Here is a 6,000-nt window from a genome sequence, read left to right as displayed (position 1 = left end):
AGACTTTAAAATAAAGACTATTATAAGAGACAAAGAAGGACACTACATAATGATCAAGGGATCAATCCAAGAAGATATCACAATTGTAAATATTTATGCACCCAACATAGGAGCACCTCAATACATAAGGCAAATGCTAACATCCATAAAAGGGGAAATCAACAGTAACACAAGAATAGTAGAGGACTTCAACATCCCACTTTCACCAATGGACAGATCATCCAAAATGAAAATAAATAAGGAAACACAAGCTTTAACTAATACATTAAACAAGATGGACTTAATTGATATTTATAGGACATTCCATCCAAAAACAACAGAATACACTTTCTTCTCAAGTGCTCATGGAACATTCTCCAGGATAGATCATATCGTGCGTCACAAATCAAGCCTTGGTAAATTTAAGAACACTGAAATCGTATCAAGTATCTTCTTCAACCACAACGCTCTGAGACTAGATATCAATTACAGGAAGAACACTGTAAAAAATACAAACACATGGAGGCTAACAATATGCTACTAAATAACCAAGAGATCATTGAAGAAATCAAAGAGTAAATCAAAAATTACCTAGAAACAAATGACAATGAAAACACAACCACCCAAAACCTGTGAGAGGCAGCAAAAGCAGTTCTAAGAGGGAAGCTTATAGCAATACAATCCTACCTCAAGAAACAAGAAACATCTCAAATAAACAACCTAACTTTACACCTAAAGCAATTAGAGAAAGAACAAGAACAAGAACAACAAAACCCCAAAGTTAGCAAAAGGAGAAATCATAAAGATCAGATCAGAAATAAATGAAAAAGAACTGAAGGAAACAACAGCAAAGATCAATAAAACCAAAATCTGGTGCTTTGAGAAGATAAACGAAATTGATAAACCATTAGCCAGACTCATCAAGAAAAAAATGGAGAAGACTCAAGTCAACAGAATTAGAAATGAAAAAGGAGAAGCTGACCCTGCAGAAATACAAAGGATCGTGAGAGATTACTACAAGCAAGTATAAGCCAATAAATGGACAACCTGGAAGAAATGGATGAAGTCTTAGAAGAGCACAACCCTCTGAGATGGAACCAGGAAGAAATAGAAAATTAAAACAGACCAATCCGAAGCACTGAAATTGAAACTGTGATTAAAAATCTTCCAACAAACAAAAGCCCAGGACCAGATGGCTTCACAGGCGAATTCTATCAAACATTTAGAGAAGAGCTAACACCTATCCTTCTCAAACTCTTCCAAAATATAGCAGAGGGAAGAACACTCCCAAACTCATTCTATGAGGCCACCATCACCCTGATACCCAAACCAAAGATGTCACAAAAAAGATAACTACAGGCCAATATCACTGAGGAACATAGATGCAAAAATCCTCAACAAAATACTAGCAAACAGAATCCAACAGCACAGGAAAAGGATCATACACCATGATCAAGTGGGGTTTATCCCAGGAATGCAAGGATTCTTCAACATATGCAAATCAATCAATGTGATACCCCATATTAACAAACTGAAGGATAAAAACCATATGATCATCTCAATAGATTCAGAAAGAGCTTTTGAAAAAATTCAACACCGGTTTATGATAAAAACCTTCCAGAAAGTAGGCATAGAGGGAACTTTCCTCAACATAATAAAGGCCATATATGCAAACCCACAGCCAACATCGTCCTCAATGGTGAAAAACTGAAACCATTTCCTCTAGGATCAGTAACAAGACAAGGTTGTCCACTCTCACCACTCTAGTTCGACATAGTTTTGGAAGTTTCAGCCACAGGAATCAGAGAAGAAAAAGAAATAAAAGGAATCCAAATCAGAAAAGAAGAAGTAAAACTGTCACTGTTTGCAGATGACATGATACTATACATAGAGAATCCTAAAGATGCTACCAGAAAACTACTAGAGCTAATCAATGAATTTGGTAAAGTAGCAGGACACAAAATTAATGCACAGAAATCTCTTGCATTCCTATACACTAATGATGAAAAATCTGAAAGAGAAATTATGGAAACACTCCCATTTACCATTGCAACAAAAAGAATAAAATACCTAGGAATAAACCTACCTAGGGAGACAAAAGACCTGTATGCAGAAAACTATAAGACACTGATGAAGGAAATTAAAGATGATACAAACAAATGGAGAGATATACCATGTTCTTGGATTGGAAGAATCAACATTGTGAAAATGACTATACTACCCAAAGCAATCTACAGATTCAATGCAATCCCTATCAAAATAACAATGGCAGTTTTCACAGAGGTAGAACAAAAAATCTTAAGAATTGTATGGAAACACAAAAGACCCCGAATAGGCAAACCAATCTTGAGAAAGAAAAATGGAGCTGGAGGAATCAGGCTCCCTGACTTCAGACTATACTTCAAAGCTACAGTAATCAAGACAGTACGGTACTGGCACAAAAACAGACATATAGATCAATGGAGTAGGATAGAAAGCCCAGAGACAAACCCACGCACATATGGTTACCTTATCTTTGATAAAAGAGGCAAGAATATACAACGGAGAAAAAACAGCCTCTTCAATAAGTGGTGCTGGGAAAACTGTACAGCTACATGTAAAAGAATGAAATTAGAACACTCCCTAACACCGTACATGAAAATAAACTCAAAATGGATTAAAAACCTAAATGTAAGGTAAGATACTTTTATTAAACCTTTAGAGGAAAACATAGGCAGACTACTCTATGACATAAATCACAGCAAGATCCTTTTTGACCCACCTCCTAGAGAAATGGAAATAAATCAAAAATAAACAAGTGGGACCTAATGAAACTTAAAAGCTTTTGCACAGCAAAGGAAACCATAAACAAGATGAAAAGACAACCCTCAGAATGAGAGAAAATATTTGCAAATGAAGCAACTGACAAAAGATTAATCTCCAAAATATACAAGCAGCTCATGTAGCTCAATATCAAAAAAACAAAAAACCAATCGAAAAATGGGCAGAAGACTTAAATAGACATTTCTCCAAAGAAGATATAGATTGCCAACAAACACATGAAAAGATGCTCAACATCACTAATCATTAGAGCAATGCAAATCAAAACTACAATGAGTTATCAACTCACACCAGTCAGAATGGCCATCATCAAAATATCTAGAAACAATAAATGCTGGAGAGGGTGTGGAGAAAAGGGAACACTCTTGCACTGTTGGTGGGAATGTAAATTGATACAGACACTATGGAGAACAGTATGGAGGTTCCTTAGAAAACTAAAAATAGGACTACCATATGACCCAGCAATCCCACTACTGGGCATATACCCTGAGAAAACCATAATTCAAAAAGTGTCATGTATCACAATGTTCATTGTAGCACTATTTACAGTAGCCAGGACGTGGTTGCAACCTAAGTGTCCACCAAAAGATGAATAGATAAAGAAGATGTGGCACCTATATACAATGGAATATTATTCAGCCATAAAAAGAAACAAAATTGAGTTATTTGTAGTGAGGTGTATGGACCTAGAGTCTGTCATACAGAGTGAAGTAAGTCAGAAAGAGAAAAACAAATACCGTATGCTAACACATATATATAGAATCTAAAAAAAAAGAAAAAAAATGGTGCTGAAGAACCTAGGGGCAGGAGAGAATATAGTCACAGACATAGAGAATGGGCTTGAGGACACATGGAGGGGGAAGGGTATGCTGGGACGAGGTGAGAGAGTGGCATTGACATATATACACTACCAAATGTAAAATAGATACCTAATGGAAAGGAGCCGCATAGCACAGGGAGATCAGCTCAGTGCTTTGTGACCACTTAGAGGGGTGGTATAGGGAGGGTGGGAGAGAGATCCAAGAGGGAGGTGATATGGGGATATATGTATACGTATAGCTGATTCACTCTGTTATACAGCAGAAACTAACACAACATTGTAAACCAATTGTACTCTAATAAAGATGTTTTAAAAAATAAAAATAAAAAATAAAATAAAATAAATTAAAAAAATAAAAACAGAACATTTTCATTACGTTTCAGTAGAGAATCGTGTATGGAAATACGGTCAAGAAGTTTTTTTTCCCTTAACTTATGTGCAGCCCAAACATCAAAGTGATTAACATAACCAGGCTGGTTCAAATGATTTTCAACGCTTGATTTGGATATTTTGAGTATGTTGGCTATCTCCAGTGTGGTATAACATTAATTGTTCTCAGTTAAGGTCTCCATTTGTTTGCTATCAACTTCAGCTGGTCTACCTGACCATGGAGCATCGTCCAGCGAGAAATCTCCAGCATGGAACTTCACAAACCACTCATGAGACTTTCGATCCAGCACAGCACCTTCTCCATACACTGCACAAATCTTTTTTTGCGTTTCAGTTGTGTTTTCACCTGTCTTGAAATAATAAAGCATAATATGCTGAAAATGTTGCTTTTTTTCTTCCATCTTCAATATTAAAATGGCTACACAAAAATCCAAAAAATTTTTAAAAACCTTATTAAAAAATGGGCAAGAGACCTGAATAGCCATTTTTCCAAAGAAGACATACAGATGGCTAACAGGCACTTGAAAAGATGTTCAATCATCAGAGAAATGCATTATCAAAATCTCAATGAGATAGCACCTCACACCTGTCAGAATGGCTATCATAAAAAAGACGACAAATAACAAATATTTCTGAGGATGTGGAAAAAAGGGAACCCTTGTACATTGTTGGTGAGAATGTAAATTGGTGCAGCCACTGTGGAAAACAGTATGGTGGTTTCTCAAAAAGACTAAAAATAGAACTACCATATGACTCAGCAATTCCACTCCTGGGTATATATCTGAAGAAAATGAAAACAGTAATTTGAAAAGATACATGTACCTCAATGTTCATTGTTCATAGCAGTATTATTTACAATTGCCAAGGTATGGAAGCAACCTAAGTGTTCAATAGTTGAATGGATAAAGAAGATGTGATATATATACATACACACACACACACACATACCCCTACACACACACACAATAGAATATTACTCAGCCATAAAGAAGAATGGATTTTGCCTTTTGCAATAACATGGATGAACTTGGAGGGTATTATGCTTTGTGAAATGAGTCATACAGAGAAAGGTAAATACTGTATGATATCACTTATATGTGGAATCTAAAAAATAAAACAAACTAGTGAATATAACAAAAAAGAAACAGACTCACACGTATAGAGAATAAACTTGTAGTTACCAGTGGGGAGAAGGAAGGGGGGAGGGACAAATAGGGGCATAGGATTAAGAGATACAAACTATTATATATAAAATAAAGAAGCTACAAGGATATATTGTACAATACAGGGACTATAGCCAATATTTTATAATAACTATAAATGGAGTATAACCTTTAAAAATTGTGAATTACTATGTTGTACATCTGGAACTTATATAATATTGTTCATCAGCTATACCTCAATTAAAAAAGAAAAAAGAATCAAGGCTATGAAGAAGAGTAATAATAGTGGTGGAGGTGATGAAGATGATGGTGATAGCGGGCTTGGTGGTGAGGATCATGAGGACACCATTCCGTTACTTTGCGCTTCGTGCCTTGCCACATGGGCCTTTTCAACATGACAAATTTTTTTTCATCAAAGCCAGCAAGGGCTCTCTCCCTTGAGTCAATAAAATCAGCTAGCAAGATGGATATTATAATCTTCTGTAACCTAATCATGACAGTGACAGCCCATCACCTTTGCCATGTTCCATGGATTAGGAGCAAGTTACAAGTTGTTAGGCCAACCCTCAATCCAGGAGAAAAGATTACACAAAGGTATGACTAGTAGAAAATAGGACTCATTGGGGGGCAACTTAGAGTCTGCCTACTGCACTAACCCTTCAGCTAAAGTTGGTGACATGAGGGATCCCAGGTAAAATCAACAAAGGAACAGCCCAAACAACTCACAGAATTGTGAGGAAAAAAAATTATTTTAAGCCACTAAATTTTGTGGTGGTTTGTTATACAATAAAAGCTAACCGAAGCAATTCAATTTCATATCAGAAATGG

This window comes from Balaenoptera physalus (assembly GCF_965194825.1).
Source record: "Balaenoptera physalus genome assembly, chromosome: 19".
NCBI lineage: Eukaryota > Metazoa > Chordata > Mammalia > Artiodactyla > Balaenopteridae > Balaenoptera > Balaenoptera physalus.
The sequence above is the reverse complement of the archived record's forward strand: the minus strand, read 5'-3'. Positions refer to the sequence as shown.